This window comes from Bubalus bubalis, chromosome 20 (genome assembly GCF_019923935.1).
Source record: "Bubalus bubalis isolate 160015118507 breed Murrah chromosome 20, NDDB_SH_1, whole genome shotgun sequence".
NCBI classification, from domain to species: Eukaryota; Metazoa; Chordata; class Mammalia; order Artiodactyla; family Bovidae; genus Bubalus; species Bubalus bubalis.
The window spans coordinates 35,437,886-35,450,854 of NC_059176.1; the positions used below are offsets into that span (position 1 = coordinate 35,437,886).

The 12,969-nt window shown below is 42.7% G+C and overlaps 2 long non-coding RNA genes across 2 annotated transcripts in view; one reads left to right on the top strand and one right to left on the bottom strand.

Annotated features, from left to right (window-relative positions):
• The window catches only part of LOC112580883, a 95,999-nt gene extending 85,542 nt beyond the window's left edge, over nucleotides 1-10,457 (bottom strand). Inside the window, exon 1 of the long non-coding RNA XR_006547057.1 lies at nucleotides 10,325-10,457. This is a non-coding gene — a long non-coding RNA (uncharacterized LOC112580883). The remainder of the gene's footprint in view (nucleotides 1-10,324) is intronic.
• LOC123330843 lies at nucleotides 9,626-11,578 on the top strand. The gene is made up of 2 exons (XR_006547058.2): nucleotides 9,626-9,887; nucleotides 10,354-11,578. It is a non-coding gene; the product is annotated as an uncharacterized LOC123330843 (long non-coding RNA).
• The last annotated feature ends 1,391 nt before the right edge of the window (nucleotides 11,579-12,969 follow it).

The following is a 12,969-nucleotide window of genomic DNA, read 5'->3' on the forward strand; positions in this document are numbered from 1 at the left end:
CTGATCTTTCAAGAAAACTTCGTATATTAAGCAACTATTAACTCCTTTACAGTCTGCATTTATCATAGTCACTGAAAACTGCCAACATGTGATCAACATGCAATAACTAAGTTTACTATAAAAAGATTATTTCTAATCAAACCTAAAATTTTACCTTTTACCTAGCCTGTAAAGCTTATTGTGGGTGAGAATTCAATTTCTGTGAGGCTTTTTTTTTTTTTAACATACTACAGATAATTTAAAGACCTGGTTCCTACCTAGAGATCCAGGTTTGGAACAATTGGATTAGAATAACTCCATATATAAACAATAAGCATATTTCTGAGAAATTTTTACTTTATTAGTAATCACTTCTGGAGGATGCTGTCTTCTCCCTCTTGATCATAATTCTTCAAATTTCCTTGGTGTGTTAACTGGTCATATAGTGGCCTGAAAGATTAATACACCATCCAGAATTGTAAATATCAGAGCTGAGTTTTCAAGGTATCAGTTTTTGGCAATAAGTAGCTGAACAGGCATTGCGGTGGTTGAGATCTGGGCATGTTGGAGAGGAGAGAGGTAAATTCTAGAGCTATCCAGAATCCAATCCTCAGCTGGTTTCTTGCCCCAGTGCTGTACGGCTCCATGAGTATAAAGTTGATGTATTCACAGAAGAAAAGAGAGGAAGTAGGAGGAACATGGTAGGCTCAGCAAAATGTGTGGAACAAGGCCTGGGGAGAGCGAAACAGGAGAGTAGGGGCATCTAGAAATGGAATAGACAAGGAATTTTCTCCAGCAGATCTAGGTCTTACCTGTTGTTCTAACCCCTGACCCAATGCCTGGTACTCAATAGGCTCTCAGATATTTGAATCTTTGTAGGCATTATGCTTACCAATCCTAGAAACGCTTTTAGCTAGGTGCAAAGCCTTAACACTGACTCTAATGATTAGGACTCCAAAGATAACAGCTAAAGGTAAGCTCTTCAGTGGTGGAACTGAGCTTGCTGTTTGCCTAAGTTTTGTACAGAAATGGTTCTCTTTTTGGAAACAGATGACTGTATCTCAAATTGATTTTCAGTTTTTATTTTTAAAAAGTAAAATGTATATATATACACATATATACTTGTAATATCACATACAAATGGAAAAGTACACAAGGTGAACACAACTGTACATCCAGCACTTAGATCCAGAAAGATACTTTCTTGGTGCCCCAGAAGCCCCAATGGTGTCTCCTTCCTGTCATTCTCTGACCCCCATGCCTACCATTCTAACACCACGAAACCGTCTCGCCATTTTTTAGATACACACACTATACTCTTGTGTCCGACATTTTTTGGTCAACATCATTTCTGTGATGGTAATTCATGTTGCTAGTTGCAGCTTGTTCATTCTCATATTTATATTTTATTTATAAATGTAGCACAATTTTTCATCAATAACATGATGGTAAACTTGTTGATGCCAGCTTCTTGCCATTCTGAATAGTGCTGTTGTGAGCACTCATGTATATTTCTTTTGTGTGCACATATACCCATTTTGGGGGGCTTCTCTGGTGGCACTGAGGTTAAAAAAAAAATCTACCTGCAATGCAGGAGACACACAGGAGACATGGGTTCCATTCATGGATGTGAAGATTCCCTGGAGAAAGAAATGGCTACCCACTCGAGTATTCTTGCCTGGGAAATCCCATGGACAGAGGAGCCTGGCAGGCTACAGACCATGGGATCACAAGAGTTAGACACGACTAAGCAACTAAACCACCATCACCGCCGTACCCATTTTTGTTGAGTACAAGCCAAGTGGTAGAACTGCCAGGTCAAGGGATGCACATACGATCAACTTTTGCAGATACTTCCAAACAGCGTTACAAAGTGATTGTGCCAATTTTGTGAGCTAGTTTTTGTACAAAACTAGATGTCAGAGATGTTCAGAGGGGATAAAAGACAGTGGGAAAATTACCCCGGGCCTATGACTTAGGACCTTAGGGAACTTTATGAAAAGACGACAAAATAATCCTCAAATGGACAGGTCCCATCAATTAGCAGTCATCACTGGAATGATTTGGAAGCCTGCTTCCTAAGGAGAAAGAAAGGCAGAATGATAATACAAAAGGCAGAAGAGAAGAAAAAGAATAATTGGTAACCCCAAATGCCAAGGCACAGCTCACAATTTTACCTTTGTAAAAATGTGGCTCAGTGGCGTCCCAGAGCCCTGACTTCAGGAGAGCAGACTAGAATCAGGATGCAGCAAAAGGCACTCTGTATGTTTGTTTCTGAACTTGTTTGGCGCTTTGTGAGTACATAAGGTACATCAGGCCCATGGACAGTAGCCCCCCAGACTCCTCTGTCCATGGGATTTTTCCAGGCAAGGATACTGGAGTGGATTGCCATTTCCTCCTCCAGGGGCTCTTCCCCATCCAGGCATGGAATCCTCAACTCTTGTGTCTCCTGCATTGGCAGGAGGATTCTTTACCACTAGTGCCATCTGGGAAGCCACATTAATCAGGACAGATATCTGTGTTACTTTTGGGATAAAGCCTTTTACCTCTGCTGATATTCACAGGAAAGGAATAAAAGCTTATCACTGAGTTTCTCCAGGAGATTTTTGTAAAGTTTAATTTGCAAATAAGAAATGCCAGATGCTATCAGACAGGAAGATCAGATTTTCCATCTAAATACGATTGTCCCTCTTTCAGCTGGATTCAAGGCTTTCCTCTGAAAGTCTCAGGAAACTCATTTGCAAAAGTGACTCAGAATTAACCCACTCTATAAGTCTTGGTTATCAAAAGGCAATTTAAAGCATTGCATAGAGGAATGCCATGTTCTATTTACAAAAGGAATTTGAGTGCTAATTATGAATCCCTAAAAAAATACATCCACTTCATACTTATCTCTTTGCACTTCAGCAGTGAATGCTTGGAGAAGGAAATGGCAACGCACTCCGGTATTCTTGCCTAGAGAATCCTGTGGACAGAGGAGCCTGGTGGGCTGCTGTCCATAGGGTTGCATAGAGTTGGACACAACTGAAGCAACTTAGCATGCATGTGTGTGTTGAAGAAGGAAATGGCAACCCACTCCAGTATTCTTGCCTGGAGAGTCCCAGGGACAGAGGAGCCTGGTGGGCTGCCGTCTATGGGGTCACACAGAGTAGGACACGACTGAGGCGACTTAGCAGCAGCAGCAGTGAATGCTTAAGTGCTTCTGATCTGTCAGCTGAGGTCCTCTCTGACACTTTGCTATGACCGACAGTTTCCTATCACTGAGAACACCTGCCTAAGCACTGAGTCCTAAGTGTCTGCCTTTTCTCAGATGGGTTTTCAGCTGCAGAACAACCTGCTCTGCAGCAGGTGTCATCACAGAACCGATAGGGACTGTCCTTCCTCACAGAAAGCAGCCAGGTTTCTATTTGCATTCATTTCCTTGGGACCAATTTTGTGAATTCAACTTGGCATAGCCCTGCCCGTTTGCTTTTGATCTGACGTGCTGGACAAGAAGTTCAGTTCATTTGCTGCCTCTCCAGCAACCGTGTCCAAGAACATTATCCTGTAGGAAGTCTAAGGAAGCTGCCACTATCAGCGGCCAACAGGCACACTTGAAAATTCATGAGCAGTGTGTTTGAAGGCAGGAATTCTTCCCCTTGATGCTTTAACTGCCCCGCCAATGAGATGCTGGCTGAGCACATACAGAGAGAGGGAAATTGATATAGACCAAGAATTCGGTGGAGGCTCTAAGGCACCTAAAGATCCAGAAGCTTTTGATTCACCTCTGAATAATAACCAAGGGTACAAAGAACAGTCATGCCCAAAACTTGGCTGGTCTAGTTGATATGCAAATCAATTTGCTTGCATCCTCCTAGTTACGAACATCCACCATATGAGCTCCCATATGCACAAATGGGCCAGCCACCAGGAGACTACTTGAGTTGTCCCCCAAATCAGGAAGTGGTGCAGTTCTAGATGGACACTATCCAGGGCCAATTTAATCACCTATCGATCTCATTTAACTGCATGTTCTTTCCTTTCTTTTATAATAGACTCCAGGTGACTGCCCATGCTACCCTTCTCACTTTTCTTTAGACTTTCCTGCTTGCAGACCCAGTTAACTCTATCTAAGAGGCTCTATTTATCACATCAACACAGATACACTTTAACTCAATCCCTCTCTTCTGCCCTCTCTTTCAACTCTAGCATGGTTACCCTAGAGAAACATTTTCTCCCCTTTTAAGAGGCACTTTGTCTTCAAAAAAGAAAAGCGATTACTTCAAGTTCCCTAGAAACTTTAGGTTAAAGAAAACTACCCCGAAAGTATCAGTGTTATCAAATTCTAGAACAGTTGAAAATGCACAGAAATCCTGTTCAGAATTCTATCAGAGATATTCTTCTATCCCTTTATCCTATAAAACACCCAAAATAAGCAACAGCTATTTTATATTCATTATTTCTTTTGGGAGGGGGCTAAGTTACTACTGTTACAATAATAACCCTGCTTTTATTGCAAATATATGATATTTCATTATAAATGTGCAAATTATGGATTAAGTGTGGACTAGACAGGGCCCTGATCTCTGTAGATAAATTTCACCCTTTTTAAGTTCTAAACAACTGAGAAAAATGAAGTTTTAGAGCACAATCAGCATAACGTTTACTAGTCAAGGACAAACTGTCATAAATTTCTGATCTGATTTCCTCTCTAGGTGTCAACCCTTGATGGTCTTGCCATTGCTTTTCAACTTATTTAATTTAATCCATTCTGAAGGTGGGCCTCGGTGCTGAGTCTATTCACACAGAATCCCAATGGGCAATTATGCAAGATTATTTCTATTTCTAGGTTCTGCATATTAATAACAATAATGATTTTTTTTTTTTTTTTTTTTGCCACCCCACCCAGCTTCTGAGATCTTATTTCCCTAACCAGAGATTGAGCCGAGGCTGGGGCAGTGAAAGCACAGAGTCCTAACCCCTGGACCACCAGCTAATTCCCTGTAAAACCTGATTCTGACCAAATTTTACTTTAGCAAAAAAGTTAGGGGACTAACCCTCTGAGAAAAGATTAACTGCACTTAACTACCTTGATATTTTATCTTCTTCCCTGAGGCTGTGTCCACCTCTGAATTTCAATAATTCACCTTAGGAAGTAGCACAGATTTGTCAAAATAATGAAAATATATAGAGTTTATTGACATGTAAATAACTTAATCTTAGATACCCAGAGGCTATAAAAAGAAAAGTAATTGCATAATCAATCACAAAATACTATCATAGGAGGGGAAATTTACATGTTTACCATCATAAAACATGAAATAAGATTGAAGAAGTTTTCCAGCCGCTTGCTCTCATCCAATTTTGAAAATCTTTCCATTTTAGATCTAAGTGTGGCTCACCCTTGATTATCTGTCATCATGAATGGATAGTAGTGTATTCAATATATATTCCACAGGGAATCCGAAAGGGAACATGAGCCCCTACTTCTGAATACACATCTGTGTTTAACAGACAACATAATGAACTGAGTCTTTGTCACTTCTTGTTCTTGACTAATTTCTAATGGAGAGCCTCCAGCCTATAATGTGAATAATATTTTTCTTGACTCTGTTTCAACAAATGAATGCATGCCAGTGGACTGTTTGGGAATGCTTGGCCACAGCTTGTGCTTTAGTCGCTCAGTCGCGTCTGACTCTCTGTGACCCCACGGACTGTAGCCCACCAGGCTCCTCTGTCCATGGAATTCTCCAGGCAAGAATACTGGAGTGGGTTGCCATGCCCTCTCCCAGAGGTCGAAAATCCAGAGATGAAAGCCAGGTTTCCCGCGTTGCAGGAGGATGCTTTACCATCTGAGCCACCAGGGAAGCCCTGACACAACATGCTACGTCATTCCTGTTTGTGTCCTGTTCCTTATCCACACACCGGGGGAACCTTCACAGAGCAGGGCACTTAATAGGGTTTAAAACATCTCAATGAGCCTAACTCAAGGAGGACAGATGTGTCACAACCTCCCATAGGTCATAATTGGGAGAAAGAAGAAAAGTCACTCAGTCTTGTCTGACTCTTTGTGACCCCATGGACTATACAGTCCATGGAATTCTCCAGGCCAGAATACTGGAGTGGGTAGCCTTTCCCTTCTCCAGGGGAATCTTCGCAACCCAGGGATCAAAGCCAGGTCTCCTCCATAGCAGGTGGATTCTTTACCAGCTGAGCTACAAGGGAAACACAAGAATACTGGAGTGGGTAGCCTTTCCTGTCTCCAGGGGATCTTCCCGACCCAGGAATCAAACCAGGGTCTCCTGCATTGCAGGCAGATTCTTTATCAACTGAGATTCCAGGGAAGCCCTTTAATTGAGGGTGCCTAATAAATATCATCCCTCTTCCCTGCCCACATTCAGAACCAACTGAGAGATAAAGACACACAAGAGTCAGACGGAGGGAAATGATGTTACTGATAACAGTTCTTGGGCACTTGGCTTGGCATGAAAGGCAAATGGACTTATTACTGTTGCCTAAATTAAACTTCCCAGGCTTCAAGCCTCTCTGAATGCAAGTAGTGCCTTCCCTTAAAGCCTCCCACAGAGTGGGGATAGGCCAACACAACATGTTCTCCATAGGCAACCATTTCCAAGGAAAGAGAAGCAGAACAGTCTAAAGAAAAGGGTGCCAAAAGTGCCTCACATGCCCATTTTCTTCTCTCATGTATATTAATCTGCTAGGTCACCCCATCTTCCCCCCACTCACTAGGAATAGGCAAGAAGATAGCAAGAGACCAGCAGAGTTACTCCACAGCTGTGGCCCACAAGTAGGACATGATATCAGAATCATCTGGAGGGCTTATTCTAAACACAGATTCCTGGGTCCACTTAAGAGTTTCTGATTCCAAGGGGCTGTGTGGGGCCTGAGACTCTGCATTTCCAACAATTTCCAGGTAATGAATCATCGCTCTAATGCAACGGTTCTCAACCTTGAACAAGCAGGGGAATCAAGAAAAAGGAGTGTTTCCTCCTTTCTTTCCTCAGCCTTTTTTCCCCCTTCTTAACCCATTGGGTTTAAGCCTCGATTGTATGGTCTAGCAGAGATGTGGCACTCCATCCAGGGAAGAAAATCAGCAGTCTATTAGAATAGTGGAGCCCTCGGCTCATGAGGTTCCTCTCTCAATATTGACTGTTGTTCTTTCACGGCAGTTAATGCACAGTGATGATTTATGTCCCTGGAAATCTACGGAGTGGGTCATAACATAAATTTTAAAACTCAAAAGCCATACTAACTGCAAGCACTCTTTATTCTATTTTCCATTCCAAATTAAGTCCAGCCACGTTATCCAAAAGAGCTCACTAGAGCTTCTTCCATGAAATGAAATGACAACATTAAGATAGTCCAACAAAATGCCTATAATAAAAGTATTCCAAGTTTGAGTATAAACCTTCTCTTATCACAAATTTCCCAGGGTAAAATTACAGTGCCAACATTAAATCTTCTGAATATTGAAGTCTAAAATCAAACTACCTTTCCTTTGTGTTAAAAGCCCCCAAAAATTAAAGTCCCAAAGTCTATCCTGTGTATTTCTTGTTCTTCCGACTTCATCTAGAAGACGATCCCTCTTTAGAAGGGCTGCAGTTGCAGTTGAATTCTCTTCCACTGAAACAGGTGCAGTTCTCTTAGGAACTTAAAAGGTCAGTGGTACTCATACGTGCCTCACTTTTGCAGAGAACAAAGAGAACACTAAGGATTACCAAAAGTACCCATCTCACACCCACTTATTTTAGAAAACAGTTCAACCCATAGAATTAGCAGATACCCCAGACAAAATTCTATTCCCTGACCCTTTAATCATTATTGCCAAAGACCACAGCAGAGATTCAGTGATATCTGAGAGAGGGCAAATAGAAATGGGACAGAACCTTGACTGCAGTTTTGCCGGGATGCTGGTCATTCTGTGTCTTTGTTGGAGGAACATGCCATTTATGGCACCATTTCACCAAGTTAAAGGGAGTGGATGGGAAGGCCATTTACGAATATTGGTCCAGCAATTAGACAGTGCAGCTTGAGACGTGGCTCCTTGCTAACAAAGTTTTAAAAATCACAATGGTGGCCATTTAGGCACTAGGTCTTATTTTATGTACAATCTAATATACAGAAAACATCTTAATTTCCACTTGTCTTGGAGTGCTGCTGAAATCAAAGAGGAGTCCACCCAGTCACTTAGTATCCACTATCAGAGATGCATTTTCAGCCCAGTGTCACAGCTTTTAAGCACAAGGGGATGAAACAATTTTTGTTGTTGCTTGGCTGCAGATCTACAATCCAAGACTTTGAAGAAGCTATATTTCTTGGGTCCTAAAAACACTTACGTATAAGATTCTCACTTTAAATTGATATGCCCGATATAAATAGGCAGGGCTAGACCAAGCACACAGCTTCTGATCCTGTTGTATTTTGAAAACTCAACAGGACTATAACCAGGGACAGAAAGGGACGTTATATAATGATAATGTGGTCACTTCACCAAAAGAACATACCCATTCTAAATGGGTGTGAGCCTAATAACAGAGGTTCAAAATCCACAAAGCAAAAATGTATAGAACTAAAAGAAGGGGGAAATCCATAATTACAATTGAAGATTAAAACAAACCTGTCCCAGTGATTGACAGAAAATTAGTAAAGATGTAGAAGTCTTAAATATTCTCAGATTGACCTAATTTATATTAATAGAATATTTCACTACAAAACAGCAAAATACATATTCTTTTTAAAACAGCATAACAAATGCTTCCAATCATATAACATTCATCAAAACTCTGAGTCATAAAGTCTCAATAAATTTAAAAGGCTCAAATTCATGTAAGAGGATTAAATTAGCACACACATAGAATTAATTAGAAATCAGCAAGAGGAATGCACCTAGAAAATTCCAAATTAAGAACACATTTTTTAAATAACACATGGGTCAAAGAAGATGTCACCAAAACATTAATGTTTTTGAGCTGAATGAAGTTGAAAACATAACATACCAAAATTTGAGACGTACCTAAAGCAGTGTTTAAAGAAAAATTTATAGCATTAAATGTTTTAACATAAAAAAGAAATATCTCAAAAAATCTAAATTTATACCTTAAGAAGCAAGGAAAAGAGTAAGTTAATCTAAAGCAAAAAGAAGGAAGGAAATAATAGAGAAATATTGAAATTCAATAAACTAGGAAATGGACATATAGTCGAGAAGAGTGATGAAATCTAGAGCTGATTTATAATAGACTGAGTGACGGCCCCCTGAAGATGCCCATGTTTTAACCAATCTCTGGAACTGGGAACATGTTAGTTTTGCTGGTAAAAGGAATTTCGCAGGTGTGATTACTTAAAGATTTTGAACCAGAGAGATTATCCTGATGGGCCCAGTGGAATCACAAACGTCCTTATGAGCGAGGATAGGAGGTTCAGAGTCAGAGATGTGATAACAGAAACGAGAAGCTGAGAGGAGGAGGAAGTGGTGATGGGCCAGTGAGAATGCAGGTGGCCTCTGCTGCTGCTAAGTCACTTCAGTCATGTCTGACTCTGTGCAATCCCAGAGACAGCAGCCCACCAGGCTTCCCCGTCCCTGGGATTCTCCAGGCAAGAACATTGGAGTGGGTTGCCATTTCCTTCTCCAATGCATGAAAGTGAAAAGTGAAAGTGAGGTCACTCAGTCGTGTCTGACTCCCAGCGACCCCATGGACTGCAGCCTACCAGGCTCCTCCATCCATGGGATTTTCCAGGCAAGAGTACTGGAGTGGGGTGCCATTGCCTTTTCTGAGGCGGCCTCTAGTAACTTTAAAAAGGCAACAGAATGGACGTTCCCCTCAGAACCTCCAGACTCAATGGGCCCCGCCAGCACCTGGATCTCAGCTCAGCCAAGCCGAATTTTAATTTCTGACTTCCAGAGCTCTAAGGTAATAAAGTTGTGTTGTTTTAAACTACTATATTTGTGGTAATCTATTACAGTGGCAATAGGAAACTGATACAATAATTCTTTTAAAGATCTATAAAATAAACCTTTAGTTTAACAAAGGTTTACTAAACAAACCAAACCAAGAAAATGAGAGAAAATACAAATTACAAAAACCAGGAACCACAAGGGGTATCACTCCAGATATTAAAAGGATAAGAAAGGAAAATAATGAACAACATGTGTCAAATTCTACAGCTTAAAGGAACAGGCACTTTCTTAAGACCAAATGACCATGGTTAGATAACCAAAGATGATGAAACAATCTATACCTATGAAAGGAATTGAATTCTTATTTAAAAATCTTAACATCACCAGCAAAGCTCACTAACGATTCCTGGGAAACAACAATAGAGTCTGAGTAGTAAAATAAAGTCTAACCTTTTGTTTTTCCTTTGGGCTTCATCTAGTTTCACTTGCACACAGGGTGCTGCGGCCGAGGCCTCAGCCCAGAGTTCTTCCTCCCAAAACGGCTGCACCCAACAGTTCAGCTCTGCAGACCTCGTGCAAAAGCCCTGCCCCCGGCACTTCAAGATGGCGGCCGTGGGCCGCTGCACCTGGTGTGGCAATCTGGAGCCCTGAGCAGCACACCTGTGCAAACTTGGGAGCGCCCTCCCCTCCCCTCCCCTCCCCTCCCCGCTGCTGAGATCCATCTAAAGCAGCCCCTCCCACAGCCCGTGGGGAGAGCGTGAACTCTGCTATTAGGTTCAGATTCATTTAGAGTGGGTTTGTCCTTTTGGTGACCACATTATCATTTGATAATGTCCCTGTCTATACTTGGTTATAGTCCTGTTGAGTTTTCAAAATACAACAGGAACGGAAGCTGTGTGGCTGATCTAGCCTTATTTATATGGGGCACATCATTTTAAAATGAGAACCTCACACATAAATGGTTTTTAGGACACATGAAATGTAGCTTCTTTTGCTTTTGAAAGTCTTATAGATTTGCAGGCAAACAACAACAAAAACTGTTTCATTCCCTCACCTTAAAAGCTGACATCTAAAAACATTTTCTTTTCTCTCTAATCAAAAACCTTGCCTCAGCTCCTTGTGTTTACTGAAGCCAGTGTAGCTCTGGCCTGTTTGTAAGGCTGGCACTTGCTGTCCTGCCTGTTTATAAACAGCTACTTGCCTGTGGATAAAGTTGCCATTAACTGCTAGATCAAAATCCCACTGGACTATGCTTACTAAAATCTAAAGCCTTAAGCTGCCAGTCCAACCCCACTGGTCAAAAGACAATCACATAACTGTAAAAACCAGCCATGTGTCACAATAAAATCCTATAAACCCCCAAAGCAAAAAAAAAAAAAAAAAATCATGTGACTCATATTTATTTCACCTAAGGCCTAAAACTACTTATTCAAAGTCTCATGTTTCTGGCTCCCCAAATTCAACTGCTTGTCTGCCTCTCAAGATACATCTGCACTCCAAATGTTAGGGGAAATGATGTTATATTTTGGATTCCTTCAAACTCCATCATCCTCCCCGCCCAGTGCCAGTCATCATAACTGATCACAGAGAATGTGTAATAACATCAATTTTCCCCATGATGCAGCCCCACACAGGTCCCAGCACTGTTTTTTTCCTACATCATTCATCCCTCTGTAGTAAAGGTCCTGAAATCCAGCAGGACCCTATGGGGCTCCCGGCCACAAAAGTCTTTTTGTGTACCCCTTTTTTTCTTGATAATAGGAAATGGGCTTCATTCAGCCTTCAAGACCTTCCCGGGGTTCCAACGAGAAGTTCAAACAGTTGCTAATCAGGGAAGGGAAATGATGCAGAGACAAGGGAGGAAGAAAAAAACAAATAAGAACAATAGTTCCACCTTGGCCAGGGTCCTGGTTACCCGCTTAAGGAATATACATGGTGTCTTTGAGTTGTTTTTGCAATACTGAAACCCACACCAGGTGGGAGAAGTTAACTGAATGCCCACAAGCGCATAGATCCCAGACCAATTGGAATCAGAAGGTTGATGATGGTAACTGCCACTTACATCACCACCAAGCAATCAGAAGAATGTCCACACCAGCATCTCTCCTGTCTCAAGGACCCACCCACTGGCTCCATGGGCTGTGTGGGGGCGGCAGCGAGTTCTGGTCAGTGGCCTCTCCTAGGCTGCTCAGGAAGGCTGCTCTCCTAGGCTTTCCCCACAGGCAGATGAGGTCCCCTAGCAGATCCAGCCAGCCCAGGCCAGGCCCCCCAGACCCCAGGGCTTTGGCTTCAGCCTTCCAGCCTCAGCTCCCTAGTAAGTGCCTTCTGTGTCCCCTTTGCACCCCAAGGACTCAGACCTGGGGTGGGAGAGAGACCCTTCTGGTGAAAAGTCTTGCCACTGCTCAGCTCTTGGGTGTGCCGGCTAGGTGCGGCTGGGCTTCTGCAGGCCTCTACCCATCGTGGGCCCGACATCCCCCACCCCGGCCCCAGCAGCTCCACCCCCACCTCCGCCCTTCGACTGAGCTTTGCATTTTCCACTCACCCAGGTGGGTGGCAGGTGGAAGCGCCTGGCTTCGGCTGCCTCTGAGGGCAGAACACCCAAAGAAAGCAATTCCAACCCCACCCCCGCCAAAAAAAGGAGAATGTCCACAAGCTGATCACACCCTTCCTGAACCATTACTATAAAATTCCTCACTACCCACCCCAGGGTGGCTGTGCTTTTGAAGGCATTCACTCTCTGTGGTCCCCTTTGCCTGCCAAACCAATAAAGCTACCCTTCTACTTCACCCAAAACTCCGTCTCGAAGCTTCAACTGAGTGTCAGGTAGAGAGGCCAGATTCGGCTTCAGTCCCTTGCTTTGTTTCATCAAGGGGGAGCTTACTAGGGTCCTAGAATGGTGACAAGAGTGAGAGATGTCCCACCCAGGACAATCTGGGGGGAGGTTTGGCCACATCTAGATTCCCATAGCGGAGAAGGCAATGGCAACCCACTCCAGTACTCTTGCCTGGAAAATCCCATGGACGGAGGGGCCTGGTAGGCTGCAGTCCATGGGGGTCACTAGGAGTCGGACACGACTGAGCGACTTCACTTTCACT